Genomic DNA, 26,254 nt, shown 5'->3' with positions numbered 1-26,254 from the left:
ATGTTATGGGTATGCACGTCATCAGCAAGGACTAGGGAGTTTTTTGGGATAAAAATAAATGGAATAGAGCTAAAAACAGGCAAATTCCTAGAGGAAAACCTGGTTCAGTCTGCTTTCCAACAGACACTGGGAGACAAATTCACCTTTCAGCAGGACAACCTAAAACACAAGGCCAAATACAGTGCATTCGGAAAGTATTCAGACCCCTTGACTTTTTCCACATTTTGTTACGTTACAGCCTTATTCTAAAATTGATTCAATTGTTTTTTCCCCATCATCAAATAGACACACAATACCCCATAATGACAAAGCAAAAACAGGTTTTTAGATTTTTTTGCAAATGTATTCAGACCCCTTTACTCTGTACTTTGTTGAAGCACCTTTGCCAGCGATTACAGCCTTGAGTCTTCTTGGGTATGACGCTATTAGCTTGGCACACCTGTATTTGGGGAGTTTCTCCTATTCTTCTCTGCAGATCCTCTCAAGCTCTGTCAGGTTGTATGGGGAGTGTCACTGCACAGCTATTTTCAGGTCTCTCCAGAGATGTTTGATTGGGTTCAAGTCCGGGCTCTGCCTGGGCCATTCAAGGACATTCAGAGACTTGTCCTGTGTGCTTAGGGTCGTTGTCCTGTTGGAAAGTGAACCGTCGCCCCAGTCTGAGTTCTTCAGCGCTCTGGAGCAGGTTTTCATCAAAGATCTCTGTACTTTGCTCCGTTTATCTTTCCCTCGATCCTGATTAGTCTCCCAGTCCCTGCCGCTGAAAAACATCCCCACAGCATGATGCTGCCACCACTATACTTCACCGTAGGGATGATGCCAGGTTTCCTCCAGACATGACGCTTGGCATTCAGGCCAAAGAGTTCAATCATCAGACCAGAGAATCTTGTTTCTCCTGCTCTGAGAGTTCTTTAGGTGCCTGTTGGCCAACTCCAAGTGGGCTGTCATGTGCCTTTTACTGAGGATTGGCTTCCATCTGGCCACTGTACCATAAAGGCCTGATTGATTGAGTGCTGAAGAGATGGTTGTCCTTCTGGGAGGTTCTCCCATCTCCACAGAGGAACTCTGGAGCTCTGTCGGGTTCTTGGTCACCTCTGACCAAGGCCCTCCACCGATTGCTCAGTTTGGCCGGGCGGCCAGCTCTAGGAAGAGTCTTGGTGGTTCCAAACTTCTTCCATTTAAGAATGATGGAGGCCGCTGTGTTCTTGGGAACCTTCACTGCAGAAATCTTTTGCTACCCTTCCCCAGATCTGTGCCGACACAATCCTGTCTCGGGAGCTCTACGGACAATTCCTTAGACCTCATGGCTTGGTTGGTTTTTGCTCTGACATGCACTTCAACTATATAGACAGGCGTGTGCCTTTCCAAATCACTGAGCTATTATATAGCTCCGCTAAATGGCATATATTATATAATTAATTTCCGTTGTGCATGGTCTTTGAAAATGCTAATTAATATGGCAATGTATGCTGCAGGAATAAATAGGCATTTATGTATGATGATAACCACTAGCTATGTAACCATAGACTATCTGATATCAGAAGGTTTATCATTAATATCCTTGGGTAATGAGTAACATTGTTTCCAATCTCATAACAACCATCAGTTTGTTCATCGTGGGCAAATATCTTTGCTGGGTTTGATTTTCATATTGGGCAATCGTCGCTAAGCCAATTTAGACAGAGAAAGAGACTACTCACTAGGGTAAAAAACAGTCACACAATGGAAGTACAGTCACCCAGCACAGAAATAACCCATGAATGTGTTAAAAGTCCTCAATCTCCTTGCAGAGTAACACTAGCTTGGCAGCTAGCATGTCGGCTCAATAACAATGTTGCTGTACGTTTATAATTGTACTATTCGGTCTCTTTTACTAGCTATCCTAGTATTTCAGTATCAGTGTCTAACCGTGGTGTGTCTATAGTAGACATCTTGTGCGTAACACACACCTGTTTGGGAACAAAGAGCACAGTGGGTATAGAGCTGTCCAACCACACCTGACCTGTGCACATGGGCTCAGTGTCTCCTTATAGGCAGACAGACCGAGACCACAGACTGGCACCACAGCACAGATCCCAGAACAGCTGAGAATGTCCTCATTAATCCAAGCAGCCCCAGCTCCTGCCAGCTGCTCCAGCAAGCCCCTGACCTCATGACCTCTGTCAGCTGGCTGGGAATTGGTTATTGGTAACTGGCACATTGCACACACGCAAACACACAGTCTTGTCTTGTTAGGCCTCCTGACTCTAGCAACTGTCGGTAGTGTGTCACTGTCCATTCGTCTGTCTGTCCGTCAGCAGTGCCACCTCACGTCCGCCACGCTACCTCCGGCGTTACGACCACTCCACACCTTCCATCTCTGGCGTTCCATAATATTCAGGAATGCCAGCCTGCCCCTGAAGGGTGTACAACACCCCCCCCCACAACATACACATGGAATTTGGGACGTACCCATATATACACGCAAACAACTATACTGTTCCCCGCTAGTTTATTTTCAGCTCCCGAGGGCTTACTCTCCATCTTCAAGAGTCAGATTCCCTCACCACCAAAGGGGATTGTTAGCTTTTAAAGGACAGACAAACACACAGTCAAAGTCACGCACACATGTACACATGCAAACACACCCTTTGATAGCGCACAATTCATGTGTTTTGTATCATCTCCATGGAGACAATAGAAACAATAGCATCCTGCCAGTCAGTAGTATATGTCTGTCTATAGTGATACACTTCACCCCAAACCTCCCTCCCCAATCCTAACCTTAACCATTAGTGGGGAAATGCTAAACTGATCCAAGATCAGCGACTAGGTGCAACTTCACCCTACATCCCATATAACCTTAAAGGAAACTGGAAAAGGGGTTAGTTGGTGTAAATTACAGGCCACCGTCCCACTTATAAACACCCAAACACACCCCAGCTAATTAGCCTGCCTAGATAAAACACACGACGATCACGAGTGCTTCTTCCCTAACAAAACTGCTGTGTAGATTGAGTGTGTGCTGTGCTATGCTCAGATGTGTGCACTCGAGCATACATATGCACTCGAGCACACACACACACCCGCACCCTGAGTGACAGGGCAGAGTGGGGCTGGTACTGTATGTTTTGTTTACTATAAAAAGGTCCACTTCAGAAGGTTGCTTGTGTGTGAGTGTGTGTGTGTGACGCTCTGCGAGTCTACTCTCATCCCCACAGTGAAAGCATCTCATCCTCAAGGAATTAGTATAGGTCTCTAAATACACTGACATGGCACATGACTATCCTTCCCCTCACCCCTATTTGTCACACATACTTTCCTACCTACTATTTTCCCATCCTACTGATGTATTTTTCTCTTTATTTAGACAGTTAGGAATGTAGATGTAGGCTACAGTTGTAGAAGGAAGAATGTGAGAACGTGTTTGGGGTAGGATTGGATTCCATGTTGCTCCTGGACAAAACGTGCTTGGTAGACTGCAGCACTACTGCTACACCACACTGCTTTCCTACCTCTTGGTTCTTGGGGACCCAGAGGGGTGCACGTTTTGTTCTAGTCCAGCACTAACACACCTGATTCGACTTATGAAAGGCTCAATGATTAGTTGGGTCGGGGTGTGTTAGTGCTGGGCTAGAACAAATACTTGCACCCCTATGGGTCCCCTCGAGGACCAGGATTGGGAGACACACACCGCCATGAGGACAGTGTGAGAGCCAGGAGACACGAGAGAGCAAGTTCTCCACAGTGGTGGTGGAGGGGACACAAGACTGCGCAGGACACACAAACTCTCAGAGCATGCATGACAATTCACTTTAACAGTACTTCTCCCCTTCCCGAAACAGGCCGGTGCGGGGGAGCAAACTTCTTCACTACACCCACTAGGCAGCCACACAGAGACTAAGTCCCAAATGGCACCCTATTCCCTACATAGCGCACTACTTTGTATGTAGGGAGTAGGGTGACATTTGGGACACATCAAGACATCATTCCAGTCCACCCCTTCACATGGTTCCACTTTAGCCTGGAATTATCCCCGACCCAAAGACAAGATCCTCGCCTTAACTCCTTTTTCATTTTGACCCGATTTACGAGGCTAGCTAAGGGAGGCTTCTCGCCTGGGCCCCCCTGGCTGCGTTTAATTCCAGGAAGATGTTCCCTCCTTTCTGCCCTCGTTCACTCCCCTTCATGGATATGAGAAAACTGGGTGGGTGTAAAGCAACAGCTCCACCCAGTTTCCACCATATTGCTTTCACATATACAGTCCTATCAGATCTGTGAAGGCGAGTGAATGAAGGCAGAAGGGAGGGAACATGTTCCTGGGATGAAACGCAGCCCCTCTCTCCCAACTCCCTCCCCTGCCTGTCCTCTGTCTTTCCTGGGTCTCCTCTTCAACTTACAGAAAAACAGACCACGCATTGAAATAGAATAACAGAGCATTGGCTTGAATGGGAATGGCCATTCTAGTAATTATATTTCTATGAGCAAGAGCCTCTCTTTCACTGTTGAGATTCTGTCAGAAGAGTCCATGACTGGTTCCAATGGCTCACTGAGTTAGAGCATGGTGTTGGCAACACCAGGGTTGTGGGTTCGATCTTCTAAAATGTCCATATTATTATACAATAACTACAGGAGTCAGAAAGTCTCTATTGAAAGAATAGGAATGGGAGCCAATGTACTGGCTAGCCTGGTAGTTCCAGATTGGTTTGTGCCGTCTTGCCAAGTCCTATTGTCGTCAACTAACATCTACGACCACCTAGCTATGTAGTGGTGGCTGGTAACTGACTAAACATCAGGCTAAAGGAAGGTGTTAAAAGTGTATCTTACCTCTGGTGTCTCTCCCCTTTGTCCCGCTCAGGTCAAAAGGTCAAATGAAGCCAACGCAACAGTCAGGACCAAGCTTTTATGTCCTGGAGAGAAGAGAGAACAGGAGAAAAAATATCTATCAGATTTGATTCACCATCTATTTGTGTTTTAAAGTGGAGACAAAAAAAGATGGGACCTATGGATAATGGTCCCATGGCAAGGGCCATTACTGAGTGAAAAATGGGACCAATGGATCGATGGTGCTTGTTCTCATAGTGCTGTAGAGAAATCACATGGACTGCGTCGCTGTACACACACACAGAGCGAGAGATCAATCTCAACGTCACAGGGATTAGCTTCAGAGCATGCCTGGGTGTGGAGCACTCTTAGAAAGACACACTGGGCTGAGCAATTGCATCAAGCTAAGAAGCTAACACACGCACTATGGCAGCTTATGTGACAAACACACACACATAAATGAGGAGCAATGAACTTCCACAGGCAGACACTCACATTGAGTCACAGACCAAACTACAAAGCTAATCAAAACCCTGACTCGCATTACGATTCACAAATCCCGTACAGTGATTCAGACTGATGCAGATGAATCACAACCAAATATGTCTCATGTCCAGAAAGAATGCCGACTCATATGTTAAACATGATTCAAATGAATCATATAGATGGAACATTAGGCTCATGTAAAACATGCTGACTCTTGGCCTGGCTGGTCTAGCGGTTGTGCCACAACCTCTATCACACGTCTACAGTGTTGGGATAGGTTTGAATCCGGCCTACTGCCCTTTGACACAACCTCTATCTTTGCCCAGGGTCTTCCTCCATCTCTATCTGTTCAATAAAGTCCCAAAAAAGATATACATTTTTGTTTTTAATGCTGACTCATATGTTACACATTCTGTTCAACATGATTCAAATGAATCACATAGATGGACCATTAGCCTGGTGTGAAAAATGCTGACTCGTTGTGTGGTGAACATGGCCACACGGTTGGTGTTTGTTTGCCTCCGAGTACACACACTCTAGCCTTGGCTATCCCAGCTGGCCTCAGCTGTCCCTTTGTAGAACAACTGTGCAGACGGACTGTCCACACGAAGCATGTGGCTCCCACTCAAAACACAGGGGGGGTGTTCTTTCACAGTGTGTGTGTGTGTGTGTGTGTGTGTGTGTGTGTCTAATATACACACAGACATGAAAACAACTTACACACAAACACACAAAGCCTTTGTGTTAGCGTCTGTTTCTGATACTATCACTCAGCTTGACTTACAGTGAGTGATCAAGCCTTCTCTGCGTGATATCTGCCCAGCAATTATGTGCGTCAGTCAACACTGTGACATTGTAATGGAGCTGACATGTAGGTATGAACAGCTGTAGGCGCTGCAGTAGCAGCCGTGACGCCCAAAGCGGCTGCCGCTTCCCTCTCAGCACACAGGAAGTAAACAAGTGTGACATCATCCCAGGTGCTAGAGAGGATCCCAGGATCCAAAAGAGCAGGACCTTTATTGTCAATCTCTTACACTGGGTGGAGTCTAAGCGCAGGGGTTAAGTTTCAAGGGCCAAAGCCAAGGTTAGAGAATCAAGTCCTCTATTTGGGATAGGGATGAAAAACTCCTGAAAAACGTATCACACTATCCACAGTCCTATCCCTTCCCCTCTGCCAGTATTTATCCCCTACAGCCACTATGGTTGCACCTTTTGTCTCTGTTGATTTCCATTGAGACAAGTGTTGATGTTGGTGTAGGCTTCTGCGCTCCGCCCAAAAAACGAAATGTAGGGGAAACACTGCCTCTTGTACTGTATATTCAAATCTCCCTGGGATACAGGTGTGTCCTTCTCCCACCCATACTTCCTGCTCCGGCCCCAATCTCACATTTCCTGTCTGAGCAGGAAGCAGGAAGTGGGAAAGAGGGCACTATGCAGAGGTGATGATGTCAGATGAAAATAAAAACGAGTATTGTTACAGAGGAAAGTGAGAGAGAAACTAGGACTGTGTGTCCAGTAATGGACATTACCCACAACGAACGCAGCAGGTAGTAAAACATTTGTGTGTGTGCATGTGCACGTGCGTGCATGTGCGTGCGTGTGACACATCCAAACCCGTGACCTCCACCACTCCGATCACATTGCATTCACAGTAGTTAGGACATCGTTACACTGCCTCATGCTCCTCCTGCATTATCTAACTAATGCTCCGTTTACATCGTGACGCATTTCATTACACGGAGTCTTGCCCCGCTACTTCACAGGAGCGCCATTTGAACGTAAACTTTTTTTTAAATCAAAATGCAGAAATGCCTAGTGGAACATTTGAAATTTCATGTGCCTTAATAACAAACGTGTATGCCATCTGTAAATACAAATATAATTGTTAAATTACGTGGTTTAGCCACGGAAAAAAGACTGGAACCTTCCCGCTAGCCAGGATTGGCTGAGATAATGAGTGGGCTGGACATGCCGAGAGATAAATTCGGATTGGTCAGCCATGTAGCACGCTTCTGTCTATAACATGAGCTGGTCAGTATGTGTAGGTAATCCTTTCTAATGCAGCTTGTTTGAAAGATATCACATAGTAGATCTGCATAAGTGTTGCTCTCTACTTTCTGGAGGACTGAGTTTTGAAATCAGTGGAATTAGAGTATGATAGCTAAGGAGATGAAGAAAATTCTGGTGTTTGATTGCAAATATGCAGACGGAGTCGAAAAGAGAACACACAGAAGACTGTTGTATAAAACACCTGTCTCCGGATTACATCTTCAAACAGAGAGGGGGAAGCGTCCCTCCATGTATACTGGTAAGATAGTCTAGCTAGCTACATTTTCAGATATTACACGTTTCGAATTGTCAAAAAGTCGTTTTCATTTCAAGTTCAAAAGTGTACTGTTAGCTTGCTAGCTACATGTCTAAACAAAAGACTGCACTATGCAAGTAACTATTTCAATAGAATGTTTATGATTTCACTGCAACAACTATCGATAGACGTAGCTGGTAAATTCGCCATCTATCGCTGCAGAATGCTGTGGTAGCCATGCTGGTTAAGTGTGCCTTGAATTCTAAATAAATCACAGACAGTGTCACCAGCAAAGCACCCCCACACCATAACACCTCCTCCTCCATGCTTTACGGTGGGAAATACACATGCGGCGCTCATCCGTTCACCTGCACCGCGTCTCACAAAGACACAGCGGTTGGAACCAAATAACACATTTCCACCGGTCTAAGGTCCATTGCTCGTGTTTCTTGGCCCAAGCAAGTAATTTCTTCTTATTGGTGTCCTTTAGTAGTGGTTTCTTTGCAGTAATTCGACCATGAAGGCTGATTCACACATTTTCCTCTGAACAGTTGATGTCGAGATGTGTCTGTGACTTGAACTCTGTGAAGCATTTATTTGGGCTGCAATTTCTGAGGCTGGTAACTCTAATGAACTTATCCTCTGCAGCAGAGGTAACTCTGGGTCTTCCATTCCTGTGGTAGTCCTCATGAGAGCCAGTTTCATCATAGCACTTGATGGTTTTTGCAACTGCACTTTAAGAAACATTCAAAGTTCTTGAAATGTTCCGTATTGACTGACCTTCATGTCTTAAAGTAATGATGGACTGTCGTTTCTCTTTGCTTAATTGAACTGTTCTTACCATAATATGTACTTCGTCTGTTAATTGAAATGCATTCCAGGTGACTACCTCATGAAGCTGGTTGAGAGAATGCCAAGAGTGTGCAAAGCTGTCATCAAGGCAAAGGGTGGCAATTTGAAGAATCTCAAATATAAAATATATTTTGATTTGTTTAACACTTTCCTGGTTACTACATGATTCCATGTGTTATTTCATAGTTTTGATGTATTCACTATTATTCTACAATGTAGAAAATAGTAAAAATAAAGAAAAACCCTTTAATGAGTAGGTGTTCTAAAACTTTTGACCGGTAGTGTAGTTGGGAAAAAAGTATTGTCAGCCACCAATTGTGCAAGTTCTCCCACTTAAAAAGATGAGAGAGGCCTGTAATTTTCATCATAGGTACACGTCAACTATGACAGACAAAATGAGGAAAATTAATCCAGAAAATCACATTGTAGGATTTTTAATGAATTTATTTGCAAATTATGGTGGAAAATAAGTATTTGGTCAATAACAAAAGTTTCTCAATACTTTGTTATATACCCTTTGTTGGCAATGACACAGGTAAAACGTTTTCTGTAAGTCTTCACAAGGTTTTCACACACTGTTGCTGGTCTTTTGGCCCATTCCTCCATGCAGATCTCCTCTAGAGCAGTGATGTTTTGGGGCTGTCGCTGGCCAACACAGACTTTCAACTCCCTCCAAAGATGTTCTATGGGGTTGAGATCTGGAGACTGGCTAGGCCACTCCAGGACCTTGAAATGCTTCTTATGAAGCCACACCTTCGTTGCCCGGGCGGTGTGTTTGGGATCATTGTCATGCTGAAAGACCCAGCCACGTTTAATCTTCAATGCCCTTGCTGATGGAAGGAAGTTTTCACTCAAAATCTCACGATACATGGCCCCATTCATTCTTTCCTTTACACGGATCAGTCGTCCCTGGTCCCTTTGCAGAAAAACAGCCCCAAAGCATGATGTTTCCACCCCCCATGCTTCACAGTAGGTATGGTGTTCTTTGGATGCAACTCAGCATTCTTTGTCCTCCAAACACGACGAGTTGAGTTTTTACCAAAAAGTTCTATTTTGGTTTCATCTGACCATATGACATTCTCCCAATCCTCTTCTGGATCATCCAAATGCACTCTAGCAAACTTCAGACGGGCCTGGACATGTACTGGCTTAAGCGGGGGGACACGTCTGCCACTGCAGGATTTGAGTCTCTGGCGGCGTAGTGTGTTACTGATGGTAGGCTTTGTTACTTTGGTCCCAGCTCTCTGCAGGTCATTCACTAGGTCCCCCGTGTGGTTCTGGGATTTTTGCTCACCGTTCTTGTGATCATTTTGACCCCACGGGGTGAGATCTTGCGTGGAGCCCCAGATCGAGGGAGATTCAGTGGTATTGTATGTCTTCCATTTCCCTAATAATTGCTCCCACAGTTGATTTCTTCAAACCAAGCTGCTTACCTATTGCAGATTCAGTCTTCCCAGCCTGGTGCAGGTCTACAACTTTGTTTCTGGTGTCCTTTGACAGCTCTTTGGTCTTGGCCATAGTGGAGTTTGGAGTGTGACTGTTTGAGGTTGTGGACAGGTGTCTTTTATACTAATAACAAGTTCAAACAGGTGCCATTAATACAGGTAACGAGTGGAGGACAGAGGAGCCTCTTAAAGAAGAAGTTACAGGTCTGTGAGAGCCAGAAATCTTGCTTGTTTGTAGGTGACCAAATACTTATTTTCCACCATAATTTGCAAATAAATGCATTAAAAATCCTACAATGTGATTTTCTGGATATTTTTCTCATTTGTCTGTCATAGTTGACGTGTACCTATGATGAAAATTACAGGCCTCTCTCATCTTTTTAAGTGGGAGAACTTGCACAATTGGTGGCTGACTAAATACTTTTTTCCCCACTGTATATCCTGTAGTGTATATCCTGCCTATACACAATCCATAAAGATACATAATCCGTTTACATTGACCTAGCCAGCTCACACCCATCCAGTTCCCGCCCCTAGAGCAATTAGGGTTAAGTGCCTTGCACAGACAGATTTTTCACATTGTAAGCTTGGGGATTCAAATCAGCAACCTTTTGGTTACTGGCTGAATGCTCTAACCGCTAGGCTACCTGTCGCCCTATATATAGACAGCCACTCATAGGGACTAGGGAGCTCTCCCAGGGCGCGGTATGGATCCCATTACTAGGGAGCTGATCCCACTCTTCACTAGGATTGTCCGTGGTCCAGCCTGGAGCGCACCGGCAAAGTAGCACACATGGTGGGAATTAGGGGATATGGAGCGTCAGGAATTTCCCACGATGAACGGGGGGGTATTTCTAAATACAGACGGTATGATTTACAATACCGTAAAAAAAATATATATATATATATATATATATATATAGCCTCACGGGGGCTGTGTGCTGTGCCACTGCTTATAACCAGGAGTATAAGAAATCTAAGATGTGTCAAATAAATTATATCCAGCTCTGGGCTCCAGCTATGCATTTGGTTTGCTAACTTCCTAGCTAAGTACCTAAAATGTCAAGATCAAGCTTATTGGTTACAGCAGAGACATTCAATCCCCTCCTGGATCAAGATCCCTGTTGCCTAAATTGTTTTGTGCGTTTTTGTTGCTGAAATAGCACCCCTTGTGTGCACATTCAGTAATACCGTATACCTCGGTATGGTACATTAACGGTATGACAGTATGAAAATCTGGATACCGCCCAACCCTAGTTCGAATCAGAGTTCAATTATTTGTAACATTGTATTTTTTTCATTTGGTCTGGCAATTGTCGAACTAACAATAATTCCTAAACAAAACCACGTATCCATGCAAGTAATTTGTTTATTGGACAAAAATGCTCACGTTAAATCCATTAATTATCATGAAGCATCACTTTTGTCCCAATCTTCATATTACTTTAGCCTTCCAACAACATGCGGGAGGAAACTGCGACGTGAATAGGCTATATTTTAGTAGACTATATCCCACGTATAGCCCATCTCCCCTAATCTGCATCGGATGCGCTACTAGTCACAGAATGTTTCAGAGATCTGAAGTTATGATGGGTGTATTTCCAGCAAATGCTCGCAGTCAAACAACCAATAATAATGCGACTCTGGTTATTTTCCTGTGTTTGGTCGGGACTGCGTTCTCACCTGTAGCGAACAGCACCACAGTACGAATGGAAACGGACCGAGACCACCCTTTTTGAGTTGTTTAGTGCACTCCCGAGTGCAGATAGTGTTCAGACCGAACTAAGGGGTAAATGCACCAGAGTTCGGAAAAACCTGCACCAAACCAATTTGGCGTGAAAGACCCCTCCGACTAGGAGCGCTACCCTACCCATTATTCATTATGATGTAAATGTCCAACTGATCCAAGATTACCACTCCTACTCAGAAGATTTATGAATATGGGCCTCGACTCTCTCGCTCTCTGTAAACTTCTTCACTTCTGTTGCAACAGGTTCATGTTGGCTGACCCTGGACCTGTGAGTAGCCCTCTGATGCCCCATATAACCAATAGGGACGTCAAGCTCGGCAGCTGATCTGGTTCCAGGCCTTACTACATTTGGCAGTGTGTAATCAGGATCACCACACAATAAACCAGGCCCCAGCCAAGAGATTAGCCCAGTCAGCCCAGCGGGTGAGTCAGGGAGTTTGGACTCCGAGAGGCAGGGTATTAGACAATGAGGGTGTGTGTGAGAATGAGCCACTCACACACACACACTTAACATGAGGTGGTGTTCACACACACACAAACAGAAACAGAAACAAAACGAATGCGCACCATGACTGTGTGAGAGTGGTAAAACACTCATATGTACCGCCAGTGAGTGACTAAAGCTACAGGTGGTTGTTTGATACGAGTCACCATCTCTTTTTTGGAGAAAGAGGGGCATAAGGTGAAGTGAAATATCTACAGTAGGCTAGCCAAAGCAGGTGCAACCTTTTCCAATGACATTATTGGCCTGGTTCACCTTTATTCAAAGCCTTGTGACATGGTTTCAGCAAGGGAACAGCACACTGTTGCATAACATTTAACATTCAGGGACATTGACCATTATAACTCCCTCTGAAGTTAGGACTACAGTAGTATACCAGGGTCATACGCACTAAATGTAAGAAAACAGAAAAACAGGGAGGGACTACCTGAACTTGTTCAATAAGAAACCCTCGTTTTCTGTTGAAAAGCTATTTGCAGAGTGTTCCCTAATGAACACCACCTATTGAACACTGGTATTAAAGAAGCAAAGCATTACAAAGTGAAACTGCTACACAGCCAAGTGTTCCAGATGTTGACTGTGTGAAACTGGTCAAATGACTTGAGGAGAAATGATGAGAATGACCTCAGAGTTTCCAAGCACGCATTTCCGGATGACATCAGTTACACTAAGAGCAGCACGGTCTTGCTCAGACATCTCTCTCCGTTTATTAATTTATTTCTCTATGCTCTCCATCCGATCACTAGGGTCATTTTCATTAGGCACCAAACAGAAGAAAACAGATTGAAACAGGGAGGGACCACTTGGACATGTCCAATGAGGAAACGCTCAGTTTCCTTTTTCTTTTTCAAAACTTTTTTGTAACAGTGTGCCCTAATGAAAATGACCCAGTTCCCAACCACTGCCATCAGTCTTGTAACTATTGTGTTGGCAACTTGGTAGCTGAAGGTTGAGGAAAGGTTAGCCAATAACCTCACTAGGGGCTCGTTGTAAAATGGGCAATGTGACATCCCGATTCTCCACCCCTTCTCCTAAACCGTACACTTGCACACTTCCCCTCATGGATTAACAAATGGTAGAAACTCCCTCCAGCCAATGCTTACACCAATCCAATGCATTTAAATCAATGATGGGAGCGTGCAAGTGCACACTAAGGCTGAAGGGGTAGAATATTGGGACAAAGCCACTGTTTTGCCTTCTAACTCGTCTCACTTCAAACTCGTCTCACAGGTCCAGAACAAATTCAAGGAAACGTACAGTATTATACAGAGCCATGATTGCATGTAAGTGAACAGCAAACCTGGTTTCAAAAGACAAATAAAGCAACACCTTACGGCACAAGAACTCTACCCCAGGTGAACTACTTTTTGTGTGTATATACTGACATGTGTAACTGATAGATGCAAACACACACTACATGTTAATGTTAATGCATATGTATTTTGTCTGTAATGTTGTTGTGTGTCAGACTCCAGTAGGACTAGCTGTCGCCATTGGCGTCGGCTAACGGGGATCCTAATAAAATTAAATAATTTGACTCCCATCCATATGCGCCTTTGCCATATCTGGAAAGTGAAAGCTATTCTACAACAGATGTGAAGAGAGTAATATGTGTAACGCATCTTGCATGTTTTAAATTAGTAATATTTGCTTGGGCCTGGAAACCAAGAAAGTGAAGGCAAGTTGTACATCTTTAATGGATAATGGAGGATTTCTATTCTATACTGAGCCCAGTCTCAGCTCTTTGAACAGACCAGAGCCATTCCACCTCAAAAAGCACAAGAAAGAGGATTGGCCATTTTTAATTTATAGGATTCATATAATCTAAAATTAGTACATAACATCCGATTTGGACCATAATTCTTCCCAACAATGAGTAAGACATGAGGAATCCAATAAAAGTATCAATAGCCACCCACAGACCCCCCACACCCACAACCAGTATCAGTTCTATGTCTGGCAAGTAGTATGGAGCTTTCCGTTGCAAAACGTTTTGCTAAAGTGTACCTTTACTGAATACCACCCATGTAGCTAAATGTCTAGGTGCTATGGTAAGAGAGAATCTCCCAAGTACCAAAAGTGCAAGGACTGTTTACAGCCATTGAGCTCTTCAAAGACAGACACACTGAGCATAACCACACACACAAGAAACCCCAATACAATAGAGCAGAGTGTCCCAAAGAAAGACAATTGCACACTCATTTTTCCTTGAATCACAAAAACACATCTACAAAAATGCATGTGTTCATATGACAAAAACAGTTCCCTGAGGATTTAAAAGGAATGTGACCAAGAAGAGACCACTCAGGGGAAACAGAGCAAACACAAACTACGGGTAGGATAAATAGTGGAGGACTTTCGCAGTGGGGTGTGCGGAAGAGCTAGCTTAATCTGCACAGCTAATGACCTGAGACTAGAATTCCCAGGGTCTGCACACACACAGAAATGAAAATCCTGGTAAATCTCAGACAAATCCTGGCTTCTCTCTTACAATTCCATATCAACACAACACACAGTCACGCACACCCTGTGTGATTCTTTCTCCTCGTCTCCCTCTCCTCCTTCCTCTCACGTCAATCTTGGCTTCTCTCTACCACCCCAACATAAACCACACACACACACATACGTCTGTGCTGTTGTCAGTGTTCCATGAGAACCAGCTGAACTCTGGGAGAGGAGAGCAGCGAGCACACAGGATGGGGAGGATAATGATGTCTATCCCACCTGGCTGATGGGAGACGGCCCGTTTCCATGGCAATGAAGAAAACATCAGAGGTCATGTGAGGTCACTCAGAACAGAACTTCTCACTGGAGGGAAACAGGACAGTCTGCTTCCCAAATGGCACCTTATTCCCTACATAGTGCACTACTTTTCACCCGGCCCCATAGAGCTATTTGGGACACAACCAGATCGGAGAACCCAGCACAGGCTGGGCTCGAACGCTTCAACTAGACCCAATGGACCAAATCAGTGGTTCTCTTAGATAATTTATTCAGACCTGGATCGTACTCGTTAGTGCAAACCGTAGCATAACGTTTTGCAACGAAAACTATTTATTATTGGACGAGTTCATGTTTCGGTCAAATTTCCCAAACATCCTGTCACATGACACTAATGCCGACACTGATTGGACCACAGGAGGAGCGAGCAGAAGCCATCTGCCTGTAGCTAAGAGGGTGGCCTTTGAGGACACAGGCTAAAGGCGTCTGCACGCTTCCTATCCGAAACGGTTTGTGCATATATGATGACGACATTTTGGTCTTGGGCAAGTTTTTTTTGAGTGGTTGTGCACACATTTCTTTCCTCGAGGCAAGCTGAAGTTCAGAGCCGAAGGCTACACCCCTTCGTCGGTCATTGGTCAAGGGATACTTCAATTAAGTGTTTTGTCATTCAACGATAAATGACTTGTTTTCATGCAACATTTTTCACTTGAGAAATACTGCACCAAACATCTTAGACGTAAAATTGCGCAACTAAGATCTCTGCAAAAACGTCTAAATGAATGACAGATTTCTTGTGTTCCTTACACTGAACTAAAATAAAACGCAACATGCAACAATTTCAAAGAATTTACTGAGTTACAGTTCATATAAGGAAATCAGTCAATTGAAATGAATTCATTAGGCCCTAATCCCTGGATTTCACATTACTGGGAATACAGATATGCATCTGTTGGTCACAGATACCTTTTTTAAAAAGATAGGGGTGTGGATCAGAAAACCAGTCAGTATCTGGTGTGACCACCATTTGCCTCATGCAGCGAGACATTTCCTTCGCATTGAGTTGATCAGGCTGTTGATTGTGGCCTGTGGAATGTTGTCCCACTCCTCATCAATGGCTGTGCGAAGTTGCTGGACATTGGTGGGAACTGGAACACGCCGTCGTACACGTCGGTCCAGAGCACCCCAAACATGCTCAAATGGGTGACATGTCTGGTGAGTATGCAGGCCATGGAAGAACTGGGACATTTTCAGCTTCCAGGAATTGTATACAGATCCTTGCGACATGGGGCCGTGCATTATCATGCTGAAACATGAGGTGATGGCGGCAGATGAATGGCACGACAATGGGCCTCGGGATCACATCACGGTATCTCTGTGCATTCAAATTGCCATCAATAAAATGCAATTGTGTTCGATTGTCCGTAGGTTATGCCTGCCCATACCATAACCCCACCATGGAGCACTCTGTTCACAACGTTGACATCAGCAAACTGCTCGCCCACACGACGCCATACACGCTGTCTGCCATCTGCACAGTACAGTTGAAACCGGGATTCATCCGTGAAGAGTACACTTTTCCAGTGTGCCAGTGGCCATCGAAGGTGAGCATTTGACCACGGAAGTCGGTTACGACGCTGAACTGCAGTCAGGTCAAGACCCTGGTGAGGACGACGAGCACACAGATGAGCAACCCTGAGACGGTTTCTGACATTTTGTGCAGAAATTCTTAGTTTGTGCAAACCCACACAGTTTCATCAGCTGTCCGGGTGGCTGGTCTCAGACAATCCCGCAGGTGAAGAAGCCAGATGTGGAGGTCCTGGGCTGACGTGGTCACACGTGGTCTGCTGTTGTGAGGCCGGTTGGACGTACTGCCATATTCTCTAAAACAACGTTGGAGGGGGCTTATGGTACAGAAATTAACATTCAATTCTCTGGCAACAGCTCTGGTGGATATTCCTGCAGTCAGCATGCCAATTGCACACTCCCTCAAAACTTGAGACATCTGTGGCATTGTGTTGTGTGACAAAACTGCACCTTTTAGTGGCCTTTTATTGTCCCCAGCACAAGGTGCACCTGTGTAATGATCATGCTTTTTAATCAGCTTGTTGATATGCCACACCTGTCAGGTGGATGGATTATCTTGGCAAAGGAGAAATGCTCACTAATAGGCAAGTAAACAAATGTGTGCACAAAATTTGAGAAATAAGCATTTTGTGCTTATGGAAAATATCTGGGATCTTTTATTTCAGCTCATGAAACAAACATCGGACCAACACTTTACATGTTGCGTTTATATTTTTGTTCAGTATAGAATCATTCTGACAATTGACTATACTGGTTACTGCGTCTCAAGATGGACAAACAGTACTATTGCCACTTTTTCCATCGAAGCTCTTTTAAAGGGAGTAAGTGAGCACACTTGTTCGGTGCACCAGCCGAACCTAAGCGTGCAGAAGCCTTAACGAGCCACCTGCCATTGTGCTCATGCTATTGATTGATTAATAACTACCTAAGCTACTTATAATGACACTATATATACACAGACAGAGACAGACAGAGAGAGAAAGGACGTACTGGGTAAAGAGAGAGGGGAGAGAGAACATTTCCTTTCATTGTGGGACAACACTTTGCCTCTGCAGCACTTTGTTCATCTCTCCTATGTGGCCTGCATGGCATCGCTTGAGCGTGCCTGCTAAATGAGGACCCAGATATATTCCCCTCAACACAGGCAAGGGTGCCCTCCTTCTGCCTGTTCCAATCAGACGGAACAGACAGAGAGAAGAGAGTCTGAATACCAGCCCTCGAACAGGCTGAAAACATGATCTAGACATGGACCCACAGATGTGTGCTCCCGATCCATTTAAAACATTCAGATAAGAACTCCTGTTCATTTCTTATTGCATAAAAATCAAATGACGCACTACTGAATTACTGTATCCATTAAGTAACACTATGTAGATGAAAAATACATTGATTTTCTTGTTCATTTCATTGAGTCATGTAGATTTGGTTTCTGTAAATTTCTGTGAACAATTGGTCAGTGAAAATCTGTTTCTCCATCTTGGTCCATAGGAAGGGGCCAGGGGCAGGCAGGCGGGTGGCTGCCTTTGTTCCAAAATGGCAGTTGCAGCTGTCAAAGGTCAAGAAAATGCTACATGAACACTAAGCGACCTGTAGAGACAGAAGCCATGTACCAGAACAGACTATAATAGGGGAAACTCATGCCTAGGAATGGTATCACACATCCAAGCAGGGTGGGCCCAGCCCTGGTTGGTATGAGGGTGGTACTCGTTTGGGCACCATGGCGCCAGCTGGCCTTCGCAGGCCCCTACCACCGCCCTCTCCCAAACCCCCAACCCCACCCAAGGCACTGGCAGCAGGGATACCTCCTTCATCAATAGGACCCATCTCAGGTTTCCCTGCCCTCCCCCCCACCACCCTCCAGCCCCCCTCTAGCTCTTCACGGTAAGTTATGAGTATGTTTGAAGTGCCCCCTCCACCCCACACCCCCTCTGGGTGTAACAGATCCTTGGTAAACCTACACCCGTCATCTCAGTGGTGTTGCTGCTCTTTGTGTGGCTCGAGGGCTGCCTTTTGTGCCCAGGGACATGTGGTGGGTGGCAGGGCAGAGGGCCTTCTACACGTGCAACACCCCCCCCCCCCCCCCAATAGGAACAGCCTTTACTCCTCCACAGCCTTTACCCCCCCCCCCCCTTACTTCCTCACCCTCTGTCCCTAGGGATATTTAACCAAGTCGGGACTGCTTTTCTCATCTGATTAGCAGCTTCACTACTTTCACTGGAACACTGACATGAAAGGCAAGAGGGGAGTTATTGTGGCTTCCTAGTCCCTACTGTATAGCGCCTTGTACACAGAGGCCTTTCCATTCTTTTTGTATAGTTGAAATGGGTAGGGGGTAAAAAAGATATATGTGGTACCTTTTTACCACTAAAAACTACTTTCACTGGGACATGAAAGGGAAGAGGGGGAGATGGACATGGGAGCAAATAAGGTAGAGAACATGTTTTTTTGAACAAAAGTAGTGAATGGGAAAACCATGCAGTGGCTGTAAGCTGTGTGGTTGTTGTTGTGCTCTGCAGTTTCCTCTCAGACATGCAGTGTCTCTCTCTCTCTCCTCCCCACTCTTCTCCTCCCTGGCCTCGGGAAACAGTGGAACACTGAACTCCCTTACATCTGCCCTTGAAAAAGAGGAAACTAAAATGACACCAGGCTTGCATCCCAAAGTGCACCCTATTCCCTATATAGTGCACTACTTTTGATCAGAGCACTATGGGCCTTGGTTAAAAGTAGTGCACTACATGGGGAATAGGGTGCCATTTGGGACGCTGACAAGCTCCTCCTGACAGATGCCCCCCCACATCAATGGAAAACTTAAACCATGACTGTGCTGTTTACGTACACAAAGCCTGCGTCGTGTTAAGTAGGCACCAAATGGAACGGGAATGGAGTAAAATGGGAATGGACTACCTGGATTTGTCAAATAAGAGAAGCTCATTCCATTTTTAGTTGCAACAACGTTTTGAATCAATGTGACCTAATGAACACAACCCAGGCTACATCAGCCCCAAAGAACACAGCTAACAGAAAGTGCTTTGGCCCTTCAAAATAATGTGGCCACACAGCTGCCGATGTAAGTTACAACGCGATCCTTCATTCAATTCTTCAGAAACAAAACCACACAACCAACCTTATAACATCTATTGGTGAGACTGACTGAAGATCCTGACAATCAATCCAACATCTCAAGTCAACCAGCCCCTACCCCCTAGGCACTTGTGGAGATCTGTGAGGACTGGATAGGTGTAAGCAATAATGATGAAAACTCAATCTAGTCTATTGAAAGGCAAGGTGGAACTACTACCAGTTCTCTCAGAACTCCACAAGTGAATAGGAGGTAGGGCTCATCTTCAGATTGGATACATCTTTGCTGTGATATGCACAACACTTCACTTATGCGCTTCCTTCCATTCTTTTCCCTCTGTTATTTTGGCATGACAGTGAAATCCGACCCACAACTCCTGCTACTTGCTGTCCCTGTAAATGTAAACAGCGTTCACTAGAAAACTATGAAACCACCTACTGATAGTTGGCTGTTATCATCTGGCCCGCAACTGGTGTGTATTCACTAAGAACCAAACTGAAGAAAACGGGCCCAAATGGGGAGGGGCCTACCTGAATGTGTCCAATAACAAATGCTTGTTTTTCATTTTTTCCATTGCAAAACGTTTTGCACTAATGAATACACCCATGTTCTGTTGGTGGATTTCCTTTGGTGATAGGACTTCACTGCCCATAGAAAAGTTACTGCTCTGTCCCCCAACAACACAGAGAGGATTAGGGCAATTTCAGTATTTCCGGGGCCTTGTGGATGTACGGTTGGCTATTTTACATGCCTGCCTAAAAATTACCATATGGTCATAAATTGTTGGGACAGATCAAAAGGTGTCATAAGTTCTCATCAGCTTCACCCAGTAGGCCTAATTTCACTAGCAATCTTACCATGTGCCAGCAGAGCTTGTGCCACCTCGCAAGAAGAAAGACCACACCAAAAATAAACCTCTGTTTTCCCAGCCCTACTAGTGTAAACAATTCCAACCCAACACGTTTGCTTTGACATTTTAGCAGGCATTGGGTACCTGGGGCCATATGGCATACAGAGAGGCTTTGCACTCTGCTCCTCTTCCCAAGATGACCTATGAACTCTACGGTCAATGAAGGGTCATTAACTTTACAGTGTGAATGTCTGTCTGTAGCTATAAGCGGGGAAACCCAGTCATACTCTAAATTCTGTGTTTGTCCACAGGGTCTATTTAGCCAAGAAACACACACACACACAGACATCATGCTGTGGGGGTGCTTTGCTGCAGGAGGGACTGGTGCACTTCACAAAATAGATGGCATCATGAGGAAGGAAAATTATGTGGATATATTGAAGCAACTTCTCAAGACATCAGTCAGGAAGTTAAAGCTTGGTTGCAAATGGGTCTTCCAAATGGACAATGACCCCAAGCATACTTCCAAAGTTGTGGCAAAATGGCTTAAGGACAACAAAGTCAAGGCCTCCTGTAGCTCAGTTGGTAGAGCAGGGCGCTTGCAACGCCAGGGTTGTGGGTTCGATTCCCACGGGGGGCCAGTATGAAAAATGTATGCACTCACTAACTGTAAGTCGCTCTGGATAAGAGCATCTGCTAAATGATTAAAATGTAAATGTAAATGTATTGGAGTGGCCATCACAAAGCCCTGACCTCAATCCTATAGAAAATGTGTGGGCAGAACTGAAAAAACGTGTGCGAGCAAGGAGGCCTACAAACCTGACTCAGTTACACCAGCTCTGTCAGGAGGAATGGGCCAAAATTCACCCAACAAGCTTGAGGAAGGCTACCCGAAACGTTTGACCCAAGTTAAACAATTTAAAAGGCAATGCTACCAAATACTAATTGAGTGCATGTAAACTTCTGACCCACTGGGAATGTGATGAAAGAAATAAAAGCTGAAATAAATCACTCTCTACTATTATTCTGACATTTCACATTCTTAAAATAAAGTGATCCTAACTGACCTAAGACAGGGATTTTTTTCTAGGATTAAAATGTCAGGAATTGTGAAAAACTGAGTTTAAATGTATTTTGGCTAAGGTGTATGTAAACTTCCGACTTCAACTGTACATACATATACATACACACAACCAGTCAAAAGTTTGGACACCTACTCATTCCAGGGTTTTTCTTTATTTTGACTATTTTCTACATTGTAGAATAATAGTGAAGACATAAAAACTATGAAATCATGTAGTAACCAAAAAAGTGTTAAACAAATCAAAATTATATTTGATATTCTTCAAATAGCCACCCTTTGCTTTGATGACAGCTTTGCACACTCTTGGCATTCTCTCAACCAGCTTCATGAGGTAGTCACCTGGAATGCATTTCAATTAACAGGTGTGCCTTCATAAAAGTTAATTTGTGGAATCTATTTCCTTTTTAATGCGTTTGAGCCAATCAGCTGTGTTGTGACAAGGTAGGGGGGTATACAGAAGATAGCCCTATTTGGTAAAAGACCAAGTCCATATTATGGCAAGAACAGCTCAAATAAGCAAAGAGAAACGACAGTCCATCATTACTTTAAGACATGAAGGTCAGTCAATCCAGAAAATTTCAAGAACTTTGAAAGTTTCTTCAAGTGCAGTCGTAAAAACCATCAAGTGCTATGATGAAACTGGCTTTCATGAGGACCGCCACAGGAAAGGAAGACCCAGAGTTACCTCTGCTGCAGAGGACAAGTTCATTAGAGAGTTACCAGCCTCAGAAATTGCAGCCTAAATAAATGCTTCACAGAGTTCAAGTAACAGACACATCTCAGCATCAACTGTTCCGAGAAGACTGCGTAAATCATGGTCGAATTGCTGCAAAAGAAACCACTACTAAAGGACACCAATAAGAATAAGAGACTTGCTTGGGCAAAGAAACACACGCAATGGACATTAGACCGGTGGAAAGCTGTCCTTTGGTCTGATGAGTCCAAATTTGAGATTTTTGGTAAGTAAGTGAACGAATTCAAGGCACACTTAACCAGCATGGCTACCACAGCATTCTGTAGCAATAAGCCATCCCATCTGGTTTGCACTTAGTAGGACTATCATTTGTTTTTCAACCGGACAATGACCCAACACACCTCCAGGCTGTGTAAGGGCTATTTGACAAAGAAGGAGAGTGATGGAGTGCTGCATCAGATGACCTGGCCTCCACAATCCCCCGACCTCAACTAAATTGAGATGGTTTGGGATGAGTCGGACCGCAGAGTGAAGGAAAAGCAGCCAACAAGTGCTCAGCATATGTGGGAACTCTTTCAAGACCGTTGGAAAAGCATTCCAGGTGAAGCTGGTTGAGAGAATGCCAAGAGTGTGCAAAGCTGTCAAGGCAAAGGGTGGCTCCTTTGATTTTTTAACACTTTTTTGGTTACTACATGATTCCATATGTGTTATTTCATAGTTTTGATGTCTTCACTATTATTCTACAATGTAGAAAATAGTAAAAATAAAGAAAAACCCTTGAACAAGTAGGTGTGTCCAAACTTTTGACTGGTACTGTATGTATGTATGTATGTATGTATGTATGTATGTATGTATATATATATATATATATATATATATATATATATATATATATATGACACATACAGACACTTGAACCATTTACTCTGCCTTTTAAGCAGCACTAGTGTTAAAATGGATTTTGCATTATACCACAACACTAGCAGTGTGCCTTTTCAACAGCCAATTAAACCTCTCTTAACCCCTAAAGATGATAAAGAAGAGACAACAGAGCAGCCGATAAAACCCTTAACCGCTGGTCATAACAGATGTTGTCTTTGTTGGGTCTAAGCAGGCATATAGGCCCTATCTTCCACTATACATGAATGAGATGTGCAGTGGTCAAATTAGATACAGCCGATCTGCGCCTAATGAGAAACGAGCCGAAACATGGTGGATGCAAAGTAGTAAACTGCAAAGTGAGCGAGCTCCAACAAAGTTGCCTAGCGAGCAAAGGGCCAAAGGCCGTACGTACGTCCAAAACATGTAGCCTAAATGTGTGTAGAAAGAGAAAACGAATGATAATGTCACAGGAACGAATGGAGATAAATATTTTTCCAACAGAACAGAAATTATTCCAGCTATGATAGCCTACCCACTAAAAGGGCAACGTGGCCTCAGAGCATTTTGTATTATTCTGTACGTAAATCCGAGACGTACGGTATGTGTTAATTTGTGGATGTCCATCATCCATTTTCTATGATATGTTACGTATTACAACTCATACTGTATGATATGTTATGAATTGCAATTCGTACAATATGTTAAACTGCAAAACATACAATATTATTAATTCGCAAAACATAGGATGTTACGAACTCCAATTTGTTGTGGCCAATGTTTGCTAGGTGGCTAACGTTAGGTAGCTGGCTAACATTAGCTCTAGGAGTTAAGGTTGGGAGTTAGGTTAAACGGTTAGCTTAAAGGTTTAGGGTTAGGGGAAGGGTTAGCTAACATGCTAAGTAGTTGAAAAGTAGCTAAAAAGGTAAGTAGTTGCTAATTAGCTAAAATTGCCCATGATGAGATTCGTACACACAAACTTCTGGTTGCTAGATGTTTGCGTTATATGCCCAGGAATGGGACACAATATATCCACAGGAAACGTATAACTACATCAACTTTTCAAAGCGCTGGTTGTCAATTCAGATTTCTATCACCATGTGCAGAACCATGTAAACACCTGCACGAGCTCGGCAAGTGTGCATGTATTTTAATCTTGTGAGCTTGCTTCAGGTGATAGAAATCTGAATGCACTACCAGTACTTTGAAAAGTTAATGTAATTATACTTTCCTGTTGATGTATCTCACATTCCTACCATCAAAAGGACCAGCCGCAAGAACAACCGGTAAAAGTATGTTCATATATAATTGTATTAAACATTCTGGCTTGTAGAGGTCGTGAGAATAAACTTTCCTGATTCAAACGCTCATTTCTGACAGACGTAGAATTAATGCAATTCAACCTCGCGTTTCCAGGCAACATACTAATTTAGTGTCCCGGATTTACGTTTACTATTATGTCTAGACTGAGACCAGTCTGAACAGGGTGGGGACTCTGGCAGCAATATCGTTGTTCAACGAGGCAGTAGGCCTATCATAATATGTCGCTGAAAATGGCATGACATTACGCAGTAGGCTGATCTCCGTTACACAAATCGACTTTGATGAGAGACGACGATGAAGTCATAAAATGTACATGAAAACATTTTACCCATCCTAGACCATCATCAAATGACATTCATATGAGCAATTCACACAGACAGTGAGTCAGACAGTGCGACTTTGTATCCCTGGCCTGTTCATTAAAAAAACATTCACCAGTACGATAATCTAACAGCAGTTGTCCAGTAATCTGTTTCAATAGGTCACTGGCCAGCCACACACACCCTTTATGCAAGGGGTGTTCAATGGCCGCATAAGAACACCACAAAAAGCATATAACTCCTTCAAACAGACCACTAGCTTTGACGTCATAGCGTTTATAAAGGTAAATGTTTATCTAGAAACATAGGCATTCTTACATTTTAGGTCCTATACGACTAACTACCCTTCCTCCACAAATAATTCACACCCAGCAGGCTATCAATTCCCCGTCTCTCGGCCCTTTTTCATGGGGACACTACAATAAGGAACACCTAGGCTGGTACACCATAACTCGTTTAAGGTATTTTTTGTTAAGTAGATTGTTATGTTTTATTAATACAAAAAATCCTAAAACACATCTGAGGGTAAGAAAAGCTGATTTCACAATCCACTTACAGTCTAATTGGGATTTAACAGCGGCTCCTCTTCTGTGTTCCCCCCAATGGATGATGAAAACCAAACGCAGTAATCACGGTATTTGTTCCAAATACCGTGATTTAATGGTCCAAATAACACGTTTCTGTGAATAAGTTTAAAGAATTGTAGTGCCCGCTGTCCTCATCTTTTTTAAACTAACCATTTCGCCTGCAAACACATACATATTCCCAGGATTGTTGCGCGAGGCACGCTATGCGTCTCCTGTTTCCTGTCCAGCCCAGAATTGGGCTCGACTAATCAACAGCGCTATCCTGGGAGTAAGCTAACGCCTCAGTGTACTAGTGTGCAACTGCAGCCCGCAATACGGGGCGTTCCTGCATTTGGGCGCACCTGCAGGAACGCATCTCTCGAGTTTCCTTTGGTTCTTTCATGAACACCCCCCCATAAAGTTAAAGAGCTAATTAAGAAGGAATATCGTAGTAATTTGTAACAACGTTAGTAGCAAAATTCGGGTTTCCTCAAAATAATAATAATTGCAAGCTATGACATAATAAAGGAATTTGAATATGTGGCAAGAGAAAAGATCATTCGCCCTTATTAAACTCGACAGATCAATGGATGTCGATTTAACCCATTTGACTGCTATGATTTAAGCAATAAGGCACAAGGGGTATGGTATATGGCCCATATACCACGGCTAAGTGCTGGATACAGCCGTTAGCCGTGGTATATTGGCCATATACCACAAATCCCGGGGTGCCTTATTTCTATTATAAACTGGTTACCACTGTAATTAGAACAGTAAAAAGTAACGTTTTGTCATACCCGTGGTATATGGTCTGATATACCACAGCTTACAGCCAATCAGCATTCAAGGCTCCAACCAGGTTTATAAATGTAAATAAATCCCCTTTCTGCATGTGCATAACTATAGATACATTTGACAGGAGAGTTTGACTAATGAAAGTTGGAGAGAGGATCTCGAAATTTGAGCAAGAAACACTTGGATGAAAATAAAAAAAACAGTTAGGCTATTTTC

The 26,254-nt window shown here is 43.8% G+C and overlaps 1 protein-coding gene across 1 annotated transcript in view; it reads right to left on the bottom strand.

The window, feature by feature from the left end:
- LOC121554390 (ras-associated and pleckstrin homology domains-containing protein 1) overlaps positions 1-25,507 on the bottom strand; it is a 66,525-nt gene extending 41,018 nt beyond the window's left edge. Inside the window, 2 exon segments of the mRNA XM_045208987.1 lie at positions 4,804-4,886; positions 25,234-25,507. The gene's annotated coding sequence lies outside the window, so the exon portion shown is untranslated.
- Between the last annotated feature and the right edge of the window lie 747 nt (positions 25,508-26,254).

This window comes from Coregonus clupeaformis, chromosome 29, assembly GCF_020615455.1.
Source record: "Coregonus clupeaformis isolate EN_2021a chromosome 29, ASM2061545v1, whole genome shotgun sequence".
In the NCBI taxonomy this organism is placed as follows: domain Eukaryota; kingdom Metazoa; phylum Chordata; class Actinopteri; order Salmoniformes; family Salmonidae; genus Coregonus; species Coregonus clupeaformis.
The sequence above is the reverse complement of the archived record's forward strand: the minus strand, read 5'-3'. Positions and strand labels throughout refer to the sequence as shown.